Raw genomic sequence first — 21,783 nt, forward strand, 5'->3', positions numbered from 1 at the left:
TTGCCTCGTTGGTCCGATGCTGGCCGAGTGGTGTTTTCCCGGGAGTCGAACGGGCGCGCTTCGATGAAGCTTAAACGGCGGTCCGGACTGACTTGACAGCAGTCAACACCCTTTTTATAACCGCGCTTGCACGTCTGTTTGTTCTACGCGCCAGAGTAGGCGCGCACATACACGCAGCATCTCCCGTGTAGTTTCCCTTCCTTTCTCTCGCCGGCCGCGCGTCCTCATTGGTTGAAGTCAGGAGTCTCGCGAAGATTCCAGCGTGTTCTAGCGTGGCGCCGTCGTGGCGGCGTAGCCGACGTCCGAGTGCAGAGGAGGGGGACATGTCTTAGCGCACGCAAGGCTTCCCCCTCTTCCCCCCGTTAACAGAAAAAACGACTCGCACGTTCTAGAGAGATCGGCGTGGATGACTCATTCCTTCGGCGCACGCCGTGGCGGTCAGCGGTGGTGGAGGGGAGAGAGAGGCACGTGCTCGGCGGGGGCTTTACCTCTCTCCCATTGGGCTCGCGCCGGCGAGACGCCCTGCGCGCGGCGGTTTTTCTTTGTTTCTAAAATGCGCCGAATTTTGTGACAATCGGCGTCTTCGTAACCGCTGCGCTGATCGTTGCTATCTGCCGCAGCCGTGGCACGTCAGTAGTGCTCTTTTTTTACTCGCGACTGCATGTGACACTAACATCGAAACCAGTGTGCTGTTTATTTTTTCAACGCCTGCGCGTAGACGGCTCGTCCAAATGCTGCTGATAATGGTCTCCCGCGTTCAAGAATCGGGAGCTTGATCGCCGCGCGGTGGAGCGAGTAGGACAAGTTTCATTGTTATGACGTCTCTGAAGTCTGCACGCGCTCTCATGAGCATTTTTTTTTCTTTTTTGCGATTCTCTTGAAACAGAACGGAGGCATGAAACCTCACTTACGTATGTACTCTGTTCGTGAAGGCGAAGGCAGCCTGAACGCTGGATTTCCTGCAGTATAGCGCCGCTATAGTCGCATAAAACTTACGTCTGCAACAAAGCTCCGCCCGTAGGCAGTTCCCGCCTTTTTGCCTATGCCGCAAGCCCGGATGAACCTTCACCGGCCGGCATTCTACCCGGACATCGTGCGCTGCGGCCTGTCTTCGGGGTGCGCAAAACGATAAGCGGCATAATCCTTCATGCGGGCGACAGCTGCTGGTGTCTCTACGCTGTTAATTCCTGCAGCTTATCGTGTCGTGGTCGACACGCCCACCCTGCTCATATCGGCAGCGACGGTAGTACGGAGTGGTTGTGCTCAAAACTGTTCTATCGTGTACTGCTCGTCAGTGTTTCTTGTTCCTTGACCGACCGTTGCGGTTTATTCTCCTCCCGCCGCTGCCGAGCTTGCAACACTAAGTGTACTTTGCTGTGCATTTCATTTTAGAGCTACTCTTTTAAGGCGAAACCCTTTAATGAACAGTTTTAGCTGTGCGTCCGCAAGTGTCTACGTACGCAAAGCGCTACGGGGGTGCGTGCATTGCGCTGTCCGCTGCGACGTATAGTTTGAGTTGGCCGTACGCTAACAGCGGGTTACAGCGACTGTGTGGATCTACCGTAAAAGTTCAAAAAATGCGTTGGCGTGTTATGCTGTCCCACCAAGTAGAAATAAAGGAAAATTATTTCCTTTAGTCGAGTCGATTAGAGCCGATCCGCCGAGCCACGGCGCGGCCGTAGGCGAGCTGGTCGTTCCACCAGTTCCGCTGCTCGAGGATCCGCCGCTACGCAGGGACCTAGTTTGAGCAGTCATCCGAGTCCGACGGAACTGACAATCAGTATGCCTTGTAGCATCCTGTGTAACCATCGTGTCGCGTCGATGTTGGCGTGGGAGGAAATTGATGACCTCATGTTGACTAGACCGGTGGCTTCTGAAACGCGATTATTCATTGGAGGACATCAAGTAGGACATGAGGCGCCGGAGGGAGCAGGAGCTCTTCAAGTATCGTTCACGGTACGGGCTGCTAGATACTGACCACGTCGATAGCAGGCAGTTCAAGCAGAAGTTTACATCTGAGAAGCATGACATAGATGAGTTAGTGAGGGCATTGTGCATGCCAGAACGGATTCTGAGTGCACAGCGAGTGACCGTGCCAGGCCGCGACGCACTGTGTCTTTCGCGTCGACGGCTGGCATATCCGAACAGGTGGTGCGACCTGCAGCGCATATTTGGCCTTCATCCATCTGTAATGTGGCATCATAGGTAATAAATCATGTTGCAAAGACTTTTGGACATTCGCTCACTGACTGCAACAATCACCTATGGCTGACAACTACCAGCCTCCAGGAATTTGCAGACGTGAGTCGCCATCGTTTATTGTTCTTTGTTTGTGCTGCCCTATGCATGAAGTTAAGGTGCGTTTCTCGAGAACTTTTATGCAATAGAAAAAAGCATTTTAAGTAGTCTGCGTGTTACACGCTGAACTCTATTATGGGTTAGTTTTTTTGCTGCATTGATTTTTTATTTTAATGAGGAAAGTGTCTAAAGGCGACCGTGAAATTAGCCGCGCAGGTTAACAGACAGTACATTAAATTATCCTTGTTACGTCTGTGACAAGCACTAATCACCGGTCATTTCCGGAGATACCACAACCCAGAGATACCATAAAGCTTCGTTCAAGGTCTAAGCACTCAAACAAAGCATTCCAGCACCAAGACTGCATTTGCCAAGTAATAGTTAAGTTCAAACTGTAAACTTCCTGGTTCGGGAAACATTTTCTCGCACATTAAAGAATACATAGCGGAACACAGGCTCCACAAGTATAAATTGATCATTACAGGTGATTTCAATGCTCCTTGTATTGCTTGGACGTTGCTAATTTCAACAGGTCGTGACAAGGCTATTTTTGAATCCCTAATTAATATGGCTATATCATTTGATTTAACACAAGTCGTTGAATGTCCAACTCGAGTAAACAATGTTCTTCACCTTGTTATTGTTAATGAACAGTTGCTACAGTACGGATTTCAGTGTGATGTAGTCGACGGACTGTCAGATCACAAGTGTATTTTCATGCAATTTAATGTGGTTTGTGAGCCACATAAACCGAATTTTAATATTGTTAAAGATCTTACCCGTGCTAACGACCGGGCTATTACTGAACAGCAAGCGTCGTCTTTCGGAGATTTCCTGACAGGCAGTGAAACGTGTGGTGCTGATGCTTTGTTAGAGCAGTTTTGTGATTTAGTACATAGCTGTGTACTTCATTTCGTCCCCACAAAATGTGTGAAACATAACCCGAAGCATCCGTGGTACACAAGAGACATAATTCATCTCATAAGACGCATCAAGCGCTTGCGCAAGCGCCGCCGGTCAGGAAACAAAAGCCGCGATTCACTACTACGTTTACTCAAGTCGGAGCTAAAGACAAAAAATGACACAAGCTAAACACTTCTACTTCAACACAACACTGTCAACATTCATGAAAGAGAACCCATCGAAATTTTGAAAAACAATATTACCCTCTTCCCATGACTCTGTATCCTTCACTATCAACGAGCAGCCTTGCGCTGATCCCGTAACCATTTTTTAAGCCTTCAATAGCTACTTTCACTCTGTCTTTCATCTTGATGATGGTACCAATCCTCCTTTCATTCATAGCTCGGAACATCAGTCACCCAACCTCGAAGTAAGTTACGCTGGGGTTCACAATCTGTTAGTAAAAATTTACACAACTAAAAGTGCGGGACCAGATGCCATACCTAACATGTTTTTAAAGAGGTACTCGGAATGGAGCGCCCGTTACCTTAGAGTGATTTTCAACAAATCACTGGACACATACTCCGTTCCCCAGGCTTGGAAAATTGCCAATGTCATCCCGGTGTTTAAATCTTGCGATAAACAATAAATTAGTAATTACCGACCGATCTCCCTAATCTCCACTTGCTGCAAGCTTCTTGAGCACATTATTCACAAGCACCTTGTTCAGTTCTTAATTTGTCCTAATCTATTGCCGCACTGTCAGCACGGTTTTCGATCTGGTTTTCCCACTGTCACTCAGCTCATTGAATTTACTCATGTCATCGCTTCCGCTTTAAATAACTGTGACCAAATCAATGCAATATTTATAGATTACTCCAAAGCATTTGACATGGTCTGCCATAATAAGCTTCTTCGTAAACTACGCACCATGTTTAACGGCAATAAGTTACTGGACTGGATAACCGACTATCTATACTTCAGATCCCAGTTCGTCACTTTCAACCATGCACAGTCATCATCAGTCACTGTAACTTCAGGTGTGCCCCAAGGATTGGTGCTTGGGCCTCTAATTTTTATAAATTTATTAAAGATGTAGCTAATGTTACTAATGACACCGCAGTGAAGTTACGCTTATATGCCGATGACTGTGTGCTTTACCGCTACGTTGCTAACGCCGATGATCAACAGGAACTAAACAAAGTGTTTCATTGTTCTGTGAATGGAGTAATGCATGGCAAATAAAAATTAATTTCACTAAAACAGTTGCAATGACCTTTGGTAACAAAAAGAATCCGCTGCATTTCACTTACAGTAACGGTAACTGCTTGACCCATGTCAGCGAGTTCAGATGCCCGGGCGTTATATTTTCGCATAACTTAAAATGTAATTCTCACATAAATAACATATCTGGGAAAGCACTTCGCAAACTTGGCTATCTCAAAAGAACTTAAAAAAATGCCACGAAGGAATGTAAATTAACTGCTTACAAATCACTAGTTCGACCCACTCTTAAGTGCGCCTCAATTGTCCGGTCCCCGCATTACGCTCGCGACAGTGACCGTTTAGAATCAGTTCAAAAAAAAGCAATACGATTCACCTTCGGCCGGTACGATCGCAAGTTTTCACCTTCCCATATGCACAGTTTATCTTGACAAACTTTAGAACATAGGCGCACACATGAACGCATCATTATGCTGCACAAGATCGTTCACACGTCATCTGGCATTCAGGCACCCTTCACATTTGTGTCCTCAAGCGCACGTGCAACCTGACGAATCCACCCATTAAACATTGTTCCCTTCAAACCACATATAGATTGTTTTAAATTTTCTTTTTTCCCTCCAACTGTTGAAATTGGGAATGGATTGGACGGCTCACTTCGTTTATTGCCAATTGAAGAGTTTGTTGTTCAGTTGCCTGACAATTTGATCTGTTGATCTGTTTTAAATACTTCTGTATTATCTATTTCTATGCTACTCGTGTTATTTGTTTTACTAATGTATTTACCCACTCCTGCTATGTCTCTCCTCAGATACAGCAGTATTTATAAATAAATAAAATAAATAAATAAAGTGGTTTTGCTTTCGGTTGGGACAGAAGTTGTGGTGATAAACAGAGTAGGTCAGTCATTTTAAACAACTTTTAGTTAGCACTTCATGCTGAAAGTTGTGCAACGATAACATAATGTATGGGCACTCTTCTCTGGGTCAGACAAGATACTACTGAAATGACTGCCTGCATAAGCTTATGAAGTTCTGTTGCACACCCATCTAACCCATGTAACCCATTACAAATCATTCTGGTGGAAAGCAAAGAAGTCATCTAAGTAGCTTTCTTCTGTTCAGCGTCTATAGACAATGTAAACGAAAATGCATGAATCGTTTCGTTGGTAATGCTGGCAGAGAGAAAACTGGTTTGGTTTTGTGGGGTTTAACGTCCCAAAGCGACTAAGGCTATGAGAGACGCCGTAGTGAAGGGCTCCGAAAATTTCGACCACCTGGGGTTCTTTAACGTGCACTGACATCGCACAGTACACGGGCCTCTAGAATTTCTCCTCCAAAGAAATTCTAGCCGCCGCGGCCGGCATCCAACCAGCGTCTTTTGGGTCGCCAGCTGAGCACCATAGCCACTGAGTCACCGCGGCGGCAGAGAGAAAACTAGATGTGAGGAAATCACACATTTTGAAATAAACTTCAGGAGAGCTATACAGTACAGGTAGACAGCGCCAAGGCACTGTTTCTCTCTCCTGTGTCCGGTACCTGCATCTGTTTCAATATGATGCACCTATTAGCCGACTATTGAGTCTTCTTAAAAAACATGCAGCAAGCAACGGTGATGCATACATAAGAAGGGAGTGACTAACCATTACCATCCACACAAGCGCAGCCATGTGGCTACAAAGAAAAGAAGTACGGCTTCCAAAGGAACTTCTTCAGGATTCCACAGGATTTGAACCTTGGACCACAGCTTCACCGGAGCAGTCACTCTGCTAAATGAGATAAATAGGAAGCCTATCACATTGAGGGATTCTTTTCACCTTCGGGGATTCCCCTGAGCATTGGACCAAAACTAAGGCATACATGTGGTATGAGCACGCTACGCACGTGTGCCCATAGATGGGCATGTCAATGGAGTATAGCTAGCTAAGGCTTAAAGCAGTCATTGATACAGTTGTGGAAGAAGGCACGTAGTGTACTGAAGAATGGAAAGGTTACACAAAGTGAACAGAAGCTCGACCTCTCGCCTATTGATCGGTGCTTTCGTACTTTTTCTGCGTTGGTAAATAGATGCGTCATACTGCTTTCTCTGTTCTGTTTGTGTTTGATATTTCCACACACATTGTGAGAGTAACTAACACCTCCTGCTATAACTGTGCGGCGGAATCGACTTCCCATCTAGTAATTTAATAAACGGATGTCATGGTCACAGAGGTTGTCAGTGGAATGCACATAATTATGACTTCACCGCAGATTTAAAGAGTGTTCCCTTCACCAAACAGCGCTGTTGCACTGCTTCCTTGCACAGTCTTCCTCTTCCAGGCCGTGAAAATAAGAGGTGCTCCCTTGCAGACTTGCTGGGCCTTCATTGATGGAAGAGCCCGGCCTATATGCCGACCAAAGAGGAATCAGCGAGCATATTTTTCTGGCCATAAGAGGGTACACTGCGTGAAATATGAATCGCTGAAGTGCCCATCGGTATTGTGTGCCAGTGTGACGGGCATTCTCTAGAAGACGGCATGATGCAATTTGGTTCCTTTGTCAACATCAAAGGATCAACATTAGTGGTTAATGTGGGGGCTTTTGTGCTGGCTGACGTGCATCACCGCAGTGTAGTCGTAGTACCTTCGAATGTGTAGCTTCATGCATAACATATGAAAGAAAGGCACCAGTGTATATCTTAATTTGTCATCAGTGTGGCTTTCCATATGCATTGACACCTTGACAAACATTTTATCCGTTAACATTTTAGCCCCCCGAGTTCATGAGAAGGTAACTTAAAGCCAAAATACATTATACGTAACCTAAAAAACCTATTATGTGTCCAGTAGTGTGAAACTTTCTTTTTGACCCAAAAAAATGATACACAAGCACTGCGCCTGCTGCTGCTTACTTTTTTTTGCAAAGTAGAAATGCTAGAGTAGCACTTTCTTCACTGTTATCTCTGACACACCCATGCATGTGCCTTTTATGTATTAGCACTTTATAACCTCTTCTGTCCTCAAATTTGTCACCGCTGATAATTGAGTCTATTTCCTACAATTGTGGATCAATCTTCCAGTTGCACAGTACTTATTGTTGCATCAGATACGTTTTAATTCACAATAAAACAGCAAGCTAGTGAAATGCAGTTATTGTGCATGCAGGAAAGGCATACTGTCTGACATCATATTGAGGAACAGTGTCTACCGGTGACACAGAGATTAGCAAATAGGGCAGATATGTCATGAAGTTGCAGAGATGCTACTTGCTAGAGACTGAAAAAGGCTTACTAAAGCGAGAAGGTGATGTATCAGCCATTTGCCTTAGTTCGGACACATGTGCTGCATAACTAGAGTTGGGGAAACTATGCATACTTCTGACGTAACGAATATGGCCAGCAGAGAGACCTAGCACACTCAGTTCGCTCTCCACAAGCCACAAACGCCACTGTCCTTCCATGGTGAACTGTTAAAAGGATCTGTGATCCGACAAGATGGCCGCCCATTCACACCTCATCCTCCTCTTCTTCGTTTGCCCAGTAGCACGACGCATTTTGTTGTGTTTTCTTAGAAGATGTTTGCATGCACTTGTCATTCGATTTGAACTAAATATGTACCAGCATTGTCCTATGAAATACATATGCAGCTTTGAGATCTTCTTGGTTCACGTCATTGCAATAAGCATAGCAGTTTTCATTAGCACACATTCCTTTTTACCCTTGCTTGGTTTTACGACAATACGCAATTAGATATCCTGCATGCGTCCTTAGGTTCCTCGAAGGAGACATAATAAATTCGAAAACTTTTAGCCCTTTACTACCTCGAGCAGGCAATTACAACCTTGTGTGTTGCAATAAACAGAGACACCGACCAGTCTGCCTTATTTCAGGCTGTCTTATTTCACACAATTCCAAGTTCTACACGTTCGTAGTTATACCAAGCACATTTGTAGTGATTGTCGAGCTATCGTGTTCCTGCCTTTGCCCCACCGTTGTCTTGCCATGCCTCCGGCGCGGCGACCACGGCGACAGCGGTGCCATTCACCTGCGGTTGCGGTGGCCAGAACCTCATCGGGGCTGAAAGGAGCCCATTATTCATGTCATTATCCCCCCCATGGAACACAGCGACGGCAGCGAGGGGATCATCGCTTTTTGGCTTGAGAAGGAGCGCCGACCAGCCGCCTTGAAGAAGGGACTGAGGGCGGAACAAACCCACTTCCCAGAACTGAGTAATGACGGCCGCTAATCCCATTGGTGAAAGGTCGGGGCAGGTGCTTTGACCTTCGCGGACATGCCGTGGCGGGATATTTCAGCCGTCGACTTGTTTCCCCTGGTATCGAAATGAATGTTGCTCGCGTAAACGCTAACATTCAAAAAATGAGTAATGGTATAACATATATATCGTTCGCCATTTATTGTTCAACAACAAAGCGAACAAATTGATTGTGTAAATAAAATAAATAAAAAAATCGTTGTTTCTATTTTTTTTTCTTTTTTGGTATACAGAAGTCTGTCCCCCCCCCCCCCCTCTGACACCACTCTCTGGGACCGCCACCGCACCAATAGGGTCCGTCTTTAAAAGCTAGGGTAATGGCCCTAAGGATCGCGCGTAAATCGGGGGTTAAGATTGCCCTCGTTACGATTAAAGGGGTGGAGACACCAAATGTGTGGTTCGCGTGTTCTTAGTTTCAAACGTTTCTTATGGCTCCAGGAAGCATGATACACACTCAAAGATTCATATATTCACAGTGAATAATTTATTATAGCATTTTTTAGGTGAACGATTTTCGGTTTCGGTTTCGGAACGCCGAGTTGTACAGTGACGTCACAGAGGGGGAAGATCAACTGCTTTGCTTGGTCACGTGGGCCCACAAAAGTTGTGACGCACCTACTGCTGCATCGTCTGCTTTCTCACACACGTGCTGACCAGCGCATGAAAACAAACAACTGCATGTCTAGTCCCAGCAGCTCGGATTCTGACAGATGTGATTCCAATGAGTGAGGACATCGAGTTTTTTTGTTCGCACGGTAATATCGCCTTCGCGGGTTCGCGTGAGGATGCGAAACACTTTGCAAAATGCCAGTAAGCATCGCTGCGCCGCTCTACCCAAGCTGCGCCCACAACCGGTGTCACACTTCGCTGCCGTGCAGCAGTACCTGAGCGCTGCTTGGGATGGTGTACAAATATCACAAGAAAAGACAAGTTTGCCTTGTTATCAGAACTGCCAGTTATACTCGAGCTGCGACAAAGCATGTCTGCTTATGTTGGGAGCTTTCGGCAACGGCAGCGCTCGCGGGCGCTCCGGGCGACGAGCTCTGCTGCTGCCTGGCTGCCGTGGTCGTCGCTAGGCCTATAGCCTGTTTAGCAAGCGGCCGGCGCTTCGGAAGTCGCTCGCGCTATAATAAAAGGCCTACTTTTCACAAATAGCTGTAGTGTTAACAGAATTATCTCACAATAAAATAATAGTATGGTCAATCTCCTCGACGCCTTCGGCAGCGGAGCTAGCGGGCGCCAGGCGAGCCGGACCCCAACGTCGCGCCAGCGGCAGCTGCTAGGCGCGGTTATGGCAAGAAATTTGCTCATATCACAGTTGTTACCTCTACCAGCAGCTCAGTATTGGTCAGCGATCCTCAAAAATGACACTTTTTTCACATTTCTTGTCCCATGGTTTATTATTTACGTCAAGAACACTCTTTAGCTCGCTTTTATGACGTCGGCAGACGGTATCCAGGCTGACCTACCGGCCGGCAGACTCGGCGTACTTCACGTCCGCACAAGAAAATACGAAACAGCCATGCTACCAGAAAGGATGCTTTCTAGATTCGAGATCCGACAGCATGACTGTGCTAAAAGTGGATCTTGCGGCAGCGACACTGCCTGCGGCAACGCCGGCCGACGACCTGCGCGCTGGTCCCAGACCGCCCTAGTCGTCGCTAGGCCTAGCTGCTTTAGCATCGACTCCGCAGCTGAGGGCGCTTCGGGACTGGCCAGCGCTCAGAAACGTGCTCCGCTCGGCACCCCTTTACTGTGAACTCGTCCCATAATAAAAGATATGTTCGATTTCCACGACGTCTTCCGCAACAGAGCTTGCAGACGGCAGGCGAACCGCACCAGGCAGCAGCAGCACAAAACCGGCTATGGGATGAAATTTTGCTTGCATCGCAGTCATCACTTCTACCAGGAACTCGGTATTTGCCAACGATCGTCAGAAACGATGCATTTTTGATATTCATATATCCCAGTGTTTGCTATGAACCTGAACAAACAATACTATCGCGTTCTTCAGATGCCGGCGTTCGGCACGAAGACTGGCGCAGACTGCCCGGCTCCAAGGAGTGCGCCCTATGTCATCATGACGCTGCCGCTTCCCGTCGTTGTTGTTGCCGCGAGCGGCCCGCCGCTGACATCTAGCAGGCCGGACGCAGGCAACGAGCTGCACTCGGACGTTGCGACGCTGTTCGCAACGGCGCGCCGCAAACCGAGCGAGTGGCGGTAAGCAGCAAACGCGGCTCGCTGGTGCGTCGACTGCACTCACGCGGCTGTGCCCCGCTCATCGTACGTCACTCTATTTTGGTATGACGTCACTAAAACTTTAATTTTTCTACACCCCTTGTGACGTCATGGTTGATGGCGCTAGCGATGGGTCTAGATCGTGAGAGTGAGCATTTAGGTGAACTTTGGAACCGAATTAAAATATTTTTTAAACGTTTGTTGCCTCCAACACCTGGCTGTGATTGCCCTTGCATACATAGGAATCCCATAGCAGGCTTTCTATAGCTTCAAAATTTGGTGTCTCCACCCCTTTAAGCGTGTTTGGCGTTGTCTGTATTACCAGGGACTCGAAATGAAGCCGTGATGCTGTCAGTTTTTCTTTCTCGATGATTCGTGCCTTTTCCCAATCGACTTTGTGATTTTACGCCACAGCGTGCTCTGCCAAGGCGTTATTGAGGGTATTCTCATTCTGCACACCACGAGCATGTTGTTTAAGCACTTCTTATAACTTCCAGTTTCGTCGATGTAGACACGTTGCAATCTGCGCAAGGGATGGCGTAGACAACTCCTGGCAATTTCTCTTTTTGCAACTGGTCTTTGACGTTCATCAGTTGCTGTCGCAATTGGCGGTGGCGTGGGCTACTTGCACGTCATACTCGCGTAATACACGGGCGACACATTCACTTGTTTTCGCCACATATGGGATAGCCGCAAGTTTCTTGGGGGGAAGAGGGGCGTCAGGTTGTCGAGGTCATGACAGCTGTCGTTCAGTTGACCTCATGAAATGACTTCGGTAACCACAGCTAGCGAGATCTTTCCGTACGCTTGATGCGTCCTCAGCGGCGTCAATGGTGCTTGTGCATATTTTCTTCGCCCGCTGCATTGAACTGCTGACAACGGCTCTTTTTTGCGGCAGCATAGACGGAACTGAAAAGTAGGTAGCGGCCTCTGTGTGCAGCCTTTCTATAAAGGCTTAGCGACACCATTCGGTCTTTCCTTGAGACGAGGACATCCAGGAAAGGTAGACTGCCGTCCACCTCTTCTTCCAACGTGAACTGAATGGGCTGTTCAGGTGTGTCACAAACATTCTCACCGCGTCCTTGTGCATAATGCAAAAGCAGTCGTCTGTGTAACAGAGGAAGATCTTAGGGGGAGGGTTAAAGGAGGTTAAAGCCCGTCGCTCCAATGACTCCATGGTGAGATTAGCTTCCGTCACCGAAACAGAAGTACCCACGGGGGTCGCGTGGACTTGCTTGTAGAAGTGTCCCCTAAAAACAAAGTAGGTATTGCACAGGCAGAAAGCAACGAGCCGACGCAGGACCCGTGCTTCCATGTTCGATCTTTCCGGTAAAGAGGCATCGCTATCGAGCGCAGCGGTGGACACGTCGACAGCCAAGTCAATCGGCACACTCGTGAACAGAGACTTCACGTCGAAAGACACCATCACGTCACTGTCTTCAATCAGAGTGTTGCGGGTCTTCTCAACAAAGTCGTATGAGCTGCGAACGTGACAAGTCCCATGGCCAGCAAGCCGGGAAAGAACACGGAGCAAGATTTGGGAGAGGCTCTGCAGAGGGGAGCGGGTAAAATCCACGATAGGTCGCACTAGAACTCCTGGTTTGCGTATTTTTGGCAAGCCATAAAATGCTGGCGTGGAACCATTATGGCATAGTAGCTTGTAGTAGAGCGGTTTTTGGCTCGGCTGGACGATCTGAAATACATCGGCGAGAAGCTTCTGTAGTTCCCTCTCCAACTTCAGCGTATGGTCCTTGAGGCGGACGTACTATCGCGCTCAATACCACTTGCAACCCCCGAGCGTGTGGCCGCAGCGTTTTTCGGAAGCACGATGGAGCCGACAAGCATCGCGCCTGAAAACTAAGTGCAAGGGATTCGGCTGTTCCAGCAGCCAGGTGCATCCCCCGCGCCGTCTGCTTAACGGAATCTGTGCCTGTCATTTCTCACAGGCACCGGCGCGTTTAGCCTTGCACAGGCGTGGTTTAATGCGGTTGCCGACGGTTTTATGTCAAAGACGGTGATGTAGCTATAAACAAAAGAAGTGAGCTACTGGAGCGTGCCGTCGCGGGAAGGCCTGCAATTCAGTCAGCGACATTTTTATTTACCGCAAAGAAACGTGAACAAATGAGGCGGAATGATGGCCGTTGATTGAAGAAAAGAAATAAAACCGAAACTGAACACAATAGCGGGACATCCCTCCATGGACGCTGTTCACTTCACGCATCCTCGATGGAAGGTAGGCATAGAGGGCTTCAAGGCAGCTCGCGTCCTTGCGGATAGCGTTCCACGCTCTTTGGACGGCGACCCACAAGTCGTCGTGGGATGCACTGTGGACGCTTTGTGTTGCATAGCGTGCTCTTCATTCGGCCCCAGACATGTTCAATAATATTCGTGTCCGCACCTTTAGAGATCGATTGAACCTGGGGTACACCACGTTCTTCTAGCAATGTCTTGACCCGCCTTGCTGTGTGGATGGGGGATAGATCTTGTTGAAACTAAAAGTTTCCGTCGGGAAACGAGCTATCCAAGACATACGGAATCATTTCGTAGTCCAAGATCTCGCAGTACTTTTCTCAGGTCAGGAAGCCTTCAGTTAGGACCAGTAGACCTAGTCCTTCCCACGACATGGCTCCCCATACATTGACCGCTGTCCTGCCGCTTGCAGCGACATTCAGAATATATTCTTGATCATAGCGAGCGTTGTCAGGCCCCCAAACCCGCCGTGTCTGGTCCCAGACGGTGGTGAATGTCGACTCATGTGAAAAGACGACCACTTTCCACTCGTCAACACTCCAGCCACTCTGCTCATTGGCGAACTGGAGGCGGGTCGCTTTGTTTTGCTGCGTCAGTCGTGGCTTCTGCACGGCCACTCGGCTCTTTCGACCACCTGCAGCCAACCGTTTCTTCACAGTTGAGATGGATGCAGAAACCACTACAGCATCGGAGAACTCTTGCGCGATGCCGAACGGGTTAGCGTAAGCTGCCGAGAGCAAACCATCTTCTGTCGCTGTAGTTGCCCGTGGGCGCCGTTTATGGGGAGCATCTGAAATGCGGCCTTCGTTCCGATACGCTTCCACGATGCGGTTTACTTTGTGCGTTGACCGCCCCATCATCTCTACAATTCTGCTCTGAGTGGAGGACCTCATGGAAAGTTCCACAATCCGTAAACGTTCGCTTTCCGGAACTCTAGCCACATTCGCAGCAGCAATGCGCTCAGCTCTCCCGACACCGGCACAAACAGCCGATACCGCTACCCTAACTGCGACTGCAGTGAGATTTGGCCCGCTGTTTTATCGGGAAAATAAAGTGATAAGAAAGGGAAGGAAACAAAATCAACTGGATCATGCGCCTTGCATTCGTCACGCAAGCGCCGGCGATGCGATAACTCCATGGTACTGCCAAGAGCAGACGACGCAGGGGAGAAGAATGAAGGCTGGAATAGCAAAATCCTTTCCCTTTCGTTTTCAAGCTCGTCGCTTGTCAGCCCCATCATGCTTCCGGGGAGCGCTCCGGCCACGCTGCTTGAGGTTGCAAGTCATATTGAGTGCGATGGTACGCGTCACCGTCTTCCTGGAGACACAGCATCTTGCGGTCATAGTCAGACTTGTCCAAAATAACTGTCGCGTTGCCTCTGTCCGCTGGCAACATTACAATATCTTTCCTGTCACGGAGGCTCTTCATAGCGCAATGTCATTCACGAGAGAAAGCAGAACGGGAAGGTCCGCGATGAATGGCGTTGAGAACGCCCACCATCCGTGTGCGGGCCTCTTCGCGGCGAGGGTTTTCAACATGGCTGACCGCATTCTCCACGGCGCATATCAACTTCTTCCTATTCGGTGCAGCTCCTAGGTTGAAATTCAACCCCAAATTCAGAACAGCCTTTTCAGCTCGGTTGGGCTTATACGATGAAAGGCTATGCACTGCGGGTTTTAAAACCACCGTCTGCCCTGCACGCTAACCTCTCTCGCATTGACGTTCTATCTTCTGATTTGCGTGGAACTGTATGATGGTGAAGTCATTAGGACATTGGTGTTCTAGAAGACGACGAGCAAAAAACGCTTCGTTCTCGAGTGCGCGGACTTTTTCCTTGCTTGCAGGAGCAGACGTTCCGCTCTGCCAACCACACTGAGCCCAAAAGGCGTCGACACCGGTCTCTTGAGACGCAAGGAGCGGGGAACCACCGAGCGGGCTTTGCATGTTATAGTAAAATTCAGGTGAGCCTTGAATGGGGCAATACGGCAGTTAGGGCCAACATACTGACGAATCTTGGGGATGATTCCTTGGCCATGGGCCTGGCGAAGGTTGATGAAGTCGAGAGTGTGACGGAATCCCGTCTGGCCGGGGCGATACATTTCAAAAAACAGAGACGTCGACCAGTAAAATGAAAATTGAAACTGATGTTTAGGCGCCTAGACGAGGGCCTTGTTCAAAATTGAATCACACCAAGAGGGTTCGTCTTTAAAAGCTAGAGTAATCGCCGTAAGGATCGCGCGTATATCGGGCTAAGATTGCTCTAATTACGATTAAGCGTGTGTGGCGTTGTCTGCATCACCAGGGACTCGAGATGAAGCCGTGATGATGTCAGTTTTTCTTTCTCGATGATTCGTGCCTTTTCCCAATCGATTTTGTGATTTCGCGTCACCGCGTGCTCTGCCAAGGCGTTATTGAGGGTATATTCATTCTGCACAACACGAGCATGTTGTTGTAAGCGCTTCTTATAACTTCCAGTTTCGCCGATGTAGACACTATTGCAACCTCCGCAAGGGGTGGCGTAGGCAACTACTCGGAATTTCTTTTTCGGTAACTGGTCTTTGACGTTCGTCAGTTGTTGTACCATTTTCTTGGCGAGGACATGGGCTACTTTCACGTCATACTCTCGTAATACACGGGCGAGACATTCACTTGTTCGCGGGGGTTTTAAAACCCGCAGTGCACAACACTTCATCTTATAGGCCCAACCGAGATGAAGAGGCTGTTTTGAAGTTAGGGTTGAATTTCAACCTAGGAGCTGCACCGAATAGGAAGAAGTTGGTATGCACTGTAGAGAATGCGATTAGCAAAGTTGAAAACACTCGCCGCGAAGAGGCCCGCACACGGGTCGTGGGAGTTCTCAACGCCATTCATCGTAGACCTTCTCGCTTTGCTTTGTATCGTGAAGAACATTCTGCTATGAAGAGCCTCCGTGACAACAAAGATATTGTAATTTTCCCAGCAGACACAGGCAACGCGACAGTTCTTTTGGACAAGTCTGACTATGACCGCAAGATGCTGTCCCTCCTGGAAGACGGTGACACGTACGTCCGCCTCAAGAAGGACCCTACACTCAAGTTGGATAGAGAACTACAGAAGCTTCTCGCCGATGTATTTCAGTTTGTCCCGCCGAGCCAAAAACCGCTCTACTACAAGCTACTTTGCAAGAAGGGTTCCGCGCCAGCATTTTATGACTTGCCAAAAATACACAAGTCACGAGTTCCAATGAGACCTATCGTGGATTTTACCCGCTCCCCTCTGCACAGTCTCTCCAAATTCTTGCACCGTGTACTTTGGCCATGGGACTTGTCACAATCGCAACTCATACGACTTTGTTGAGAAGACCCGCAACACTCTGACTGAAGGCAGTAACGTGATGGTGACTTTAGACGTGAAGTCTCTGTTCACGAGTGTGCCGATTGACTTGGCTGTCGACGTGTGCACCGCTGCGCCCGATAGCGATGCCTCTTTATCGGAAAGATCGCCAAAAGCAATCATCCAAGTTATATCATTTACGCAGATGACACTTCCTTATTTTTCAGAGCCGCAAACTTGGTAGATCTTGAGCAATACGCAGCAGATTGCTTACACTCTCTACATGAATGGTCCAAAATTAACTCCTTAAAAATAAACACTGAAGAAACAAAAGCAGTGCTTTTTAGACCTCGCAATAAACTGACTTTACTGCCACCACTTTTTCTTTGGATGGGATCATCATCCATTCAGTTAGTTCCAACTGTCAAAAGTCTTGGTGTCCTTTTAAATGAAAATTTGACTTGGAACGATCACGCCGACCTTGTGGTTAACAAACTGTCCAAGGCCGTTGGCGTTTTATGTCGACTGAGATATTTTATGCCAAAGCATATAAAGCGAATGCGGTATAACGCACTTTTTTCTTCTGTTGTTGATTACTGTTTACTGGTCTGGGGTACCACATCTTTCACTAATATCAACCCCTTGTATCGTTTACAAAAGAAAGCTGTTAGAAATATTGTGAACGCTCCTCGACTCGAACATTCTGCACCAATTTTTGAAGAACAAGGCGTCATCCCACTTCCTCAGTTATACAAAACGTTACTTCACAAACGATACAAGGCAAGCGTCATTAAAAACAGCTGTTTTATGTTACAGTTGTCAAAATTACAGTGTAAACATTCCATGTATTCAACTAGAACAAGTTTGAAATAGTTGTTACCCAGGACGAGCACAAATTATGGCTGTAAAATGTTGCGCTTCACTCTCCCACATTTATTAAATGATGAATCGCGGTTGACGAACAACTGATTGATAACTGTACTACCTCATGCCCTCAATGTTCGAATGTTAATCCATGATCTTCTTTGTATCAACTTGGTTTTTTTTCTTTATGTGTGCCACTACCAAACTACCTCTGTAGGGCGCGTCGGCCTCGTCAAGCGTCATCACTGGCTTTTTGCCGGTGCACCCAACATACTGATGATGTTGAATAAAGTATTGATTGATTCATTCATTCATTGATTCATTGATTGATTGATTGATTGATTGATTGATTGATTGATTGATTGATTGATTGATTGATTGATTGATTGAAAAGAAGCACGGGACCTGCGCCGGCTCCTTGCTTGCTTTATGCCTGAGCAATACCTACTTTGTTTTGACGGGAAACTTCTACAAGCAAGTCTACGGGACCCCCATGGGGGCATCTTTTTCGGTGACGGTCGCTAATCTCACCATGGAATCATTGGAGCGACGGGCGATAACCTCCTTTAACCCTCTCCCCTAGATCTTCCTCTATTACATCGACGACTGCTGTTTATTATGCACAAGGACGCGGTGCATAACTGACAGCATAACTGACGGTGCATAACTGACAGCATCACGGCTTCATCTCGAGTCCCTGGTGATGAATACAACGCCACACACGCTTAATCGTAATGAGAGCAATCTTATAGCCCGATATACGCGCGATCCTTACGGCGATTACTCTAGCTTTTAAAGACGAACCTTCTTGGTGTGATTGAATTTCATTTCATTTCATTTCATTTCATTTATTGGTTTTGTTTGGCCAGAGTACAGAGACTGGCCCCCGTTCTAGGCGCCTAAACATCAATTTTAATTTGAAGGCGAAAGCCTTTAATGCCTCATCGTTGTAAGCAGCAGTTGTCGACAGAAAATGTCACGCTTTTCAATTGGTCGAAACGGCCGTGACGTCACAGTGCGCGAATTTCAAACAGGGCCAATTGTACTTTGCCTAGTAACCATGCAACCAATTCAAGGGATCGTATAGTGATGCTCCAAGTAAGTGGGACTGAGCTTAGTTAATTGCTTAATTACCCAAATAGTCTAATTAAGTTCTCTAGTCAGGCCATATAAATAAATAAAACCGAGTAGGAAATTGGTCGAGCTCGGGAATCGAACCCCGGTCTTCGGCGTGCGAGACGAGCATGCATCCACTCAGCCATGCCAGCTCGATGGTTTGCAATGAACAAAGGCGCGTCTAGTGAATGCGGTGTCTTCGCTCACTCCCATCCTCCTCCCTTTCATTTCGGAGAGGTTTAGGTGTCCACCGAGATATGAAGACAGATACATTTCCTTTCCTCAAAAACCAACTTACCGACGAGCGAGGCGTAGAACCGAATGGGAAATGGCGTTCTATGGACTCCCTGGCAGCGTTGCAAGATGCTGTCGGGTTCCACTCTTAGGGCAAAGCTTAACATCTTAACCACACATCAGTGACCACACTTTAGGTAAAAAAAGTGCCCCCCTGAATTTTGACGGGTGTTCACCGAGATATACGAGACAGTTACTGCGTCATTTCCTTTCCTCAAATACAATTTTCATTTACTTCATTACGCGTCCTCTTGTCTTCTTTCACTCCCACTTCCTCCCTTCCTCTACGGTGCGGTTCAGGTGTCCACCGAGATGACAGAGAATTACTGCGCCATTTCCTTTCCTCAAAAATCGTTGCGTTCAAAGAGCGGGGCATCGCGCCGAACGGGTGGTGGCGTTCCGTGGACTCCCTGGCAGCGCTACAACACGCTCTCGCGTTCCACTCCTAAATGCGAAGCTTAAGCGTCATTAGTTAGCCGTTAATTAGTATTCAGGCATTAATCAGTAATAAAACCATTAATTAGTGATTTGTCATCACTAAGTAATTAGTACTCATATGTGACGCCACCAGTGCCACAGAAGCAGCAAAAGTGGTTCGGAAAACGCTTTCGCCTCTACGCACTTTAGACAGTCAAAGTGCCCCCTGGATTTTTCATTTTGCTGGTCGGCGTCTCGGTTTTGGGAAATGTATTTCCCCGGCGAGACGGGATTCCGTCACACTCTCGACTTCATAACCCTGTGTATTGTTGAGAGCCTTAGCTTGTGATGTGAAATTAAACCCAGCTTAATTTTCTTGACATGGTCAAATAGACATTGCAGGAATCAATCGGGGTGACGTGCAACAGCTCTCCTGGAGTGCAGTTTATGGAATATACAAATATATTGAATGCATTTAACGCTTTCTTTGGTTCAACGCACTTCATTTATGTACTCCTGTGATTCCTCAATTTTACTGTTGCAATGGTTTGTGCAGGAATCCTTCAGGATAGCAAAATGCACAGCAAATTGGAGAGGCTGGTAGGGGGCCAAAACTACGTTATCTATGGCGACCCAGCGTTCAACAGTGGTATGAGCCGTGTATGACAAGCTGTTTAGTGGGGATTTGGCGAAGTTGTCGCAGAGTTTGCATTTTTGGGCTTCAAAAAAACCAAAAGCTCCTTCGGCAACAAGTTGCGGAGATGTACAAGTCAGCAACAATTTGTGCAAGTGCCGCACAAGCTTATACGGCAGCCAGGTGTTGAATTATTTTGCTCTGAGCCCCCGTTCTTTGCACAACTATCTGAATCATCATCGCACCTACTAAAAGATGATTCTATGCCACTGTGCAAAAAACCAGAACATGCAACCGAACTTGTGTACATAAAGAATGCTCATTTTGGTTTTCCTTCCATGGAAATGAATCCTCTATGTCAGTTTTTTTTTAAATACATTCATTGTATTTTGTTTATTTTGCTCAGCACTTTCTCAGTAATACTCTACATTGCTTGCTGCTGAGTTGAAGATGTGCAACGCTCTTCGGCCTTTTTCTCTTGTTTCCGCTCTTTTTCCATAGCATCGAGCCACAATGCCTCGGCACGCTCTTCAGTCAAACGATTGAGCTCTTGCTGCTTCAGGATGAGCTCAGCAAGAGTTCTTGCTTTCTCCCAAGCAAGCTTTTCCTCTTCAAGAGCTAGCCGTCTGGACTCCAGAAGGAAATCCTTTTCTTTAATGGTCTGCTCGTGTCTTAATTTTTTTTTCCAAGAATTCATAGTCAGCGGAATGTTCGTGCCGTTTTTTTTTCCTGCGGCGAAAAGAAGTCTATTAAAAATGAACTGTGGCAGATATGTTGTGGAACTGCTGCAGTTGCAACAAACAATTTTACTCCATGTAAAAAAATCGAGCCAAAAATCTGAGGCGCACTCACAGCTGGTCATCTGTGTTACTCGACAGCATCTATCACTGACTATCTCACCCCGTACAGCTGGCCGGAGTGCAGGAGTTGTTGCGTCAGCCTGCACTGGCTGGCAGCCTGTACTCAGATGGACAGGGCTGGTAGAGCGACCAGGCAGCTGCACAGTCCCAATTTGATCCTCCAGATTTTAAATTCCGACGTCCTCGGTATCGCTGTCATTCTGGTCGCAATTCAGGATCTGGTTAAACACCTGGGACGCGCTTTCGCTTCCATCGTCACCTGCAAAAAACGTATTACGCGGTAAAGATTAGGTACAGCTGCAGCTGCTGTCCAATAACAGTATTATACCTTATTCCACATATCGTTGTTAGTCTCCACCCACCTACTTAGGTGGGCTGGAACTGTTCACCTTTTTAGGTAGGCTGATATTTAATTTTTCATTGTGAGTGATGAAGTTCAGTGATGGTCGCTGTGCAAGTGAACAGTCATATTGTCACGTTGTAGTGACGGCAGTCCAGCGGTCAGGAAGACACCAATAAGACTTGAAAACGAAGCTCCCTATTTGCATACTGGAAAATTGCAGCGCAGCAGTAACAAGGACAACACGAGAAGAACGCAAACACAAGCGCTGTGTTTGCGTTCTTCTCGTCTCCTCCTTGTTACTGCTGCGCTGCAATTTTCCAGTATGCAGAACCAACTAGCCAGTCACTATGTTTTAAGGCCTTTATTTGGGCTGACTTGCGCCCGCAAAAGAGCTGAATCACTCGGCGGCGGCGTAAGCGACAAACGTGCTCGTCAGTCGTCGAACTACGAATGCCCGCTGCTCGCGGCATCGTTCAGTTTAAAGCCAGCAAGGAAACTTCGAGATAACAGGTTGAGATCATCTAGAGTAATCTGGAAACACGTAGATGCAGCTCGGCATGGCTGGGATCAATCGTCGAGATTAGTCCGGTCGCTTCTCGCGTCACCAACACAAATGATAACACCCCTTTCCTGCGGCCTTGCGCGAACGAACGGACAATACAATGATACGTGGCAATATCATAACCTTGCTTTGTAAAACTTCCAAACAAAAAGATGCGTGCAAAACAAAAAAATGCTTAACAGAAAAAGCTTAGCTGTACCATGCATGCCTATTGTATGC

The 21,783-nt window shown here is 47.3% G+C and overlaps 1 pseudogene; it reads left to right on the top strand.

Moving 5' to 3' along the window:
• The first annotated feature begins 1,782 nt into the window (after positions 1-1,782).
• Positions 1,783-20,051, top strand: LOC149338624 (uncharacterized; annotated as a pseudogene).
• The last annotated feature ends 1,732 nt before the right edge of the window (positions 20,052-21,783 follow it).

The sequence above is a fragment of the Amblyomma mixtum genome, chromosome 6 (genome assembly GCF_055824585.1).
Source record: "Amblyomma mixtum isolate Tamu chromosome 6, ASM5582458v1, whole genome shotgun sequence".
NCBI lineage: Eukaryota > Metazoa > Arthropoda > Arachnida > Ixodida > Ixodidae > Amblyomma > Amblyomma mixtum.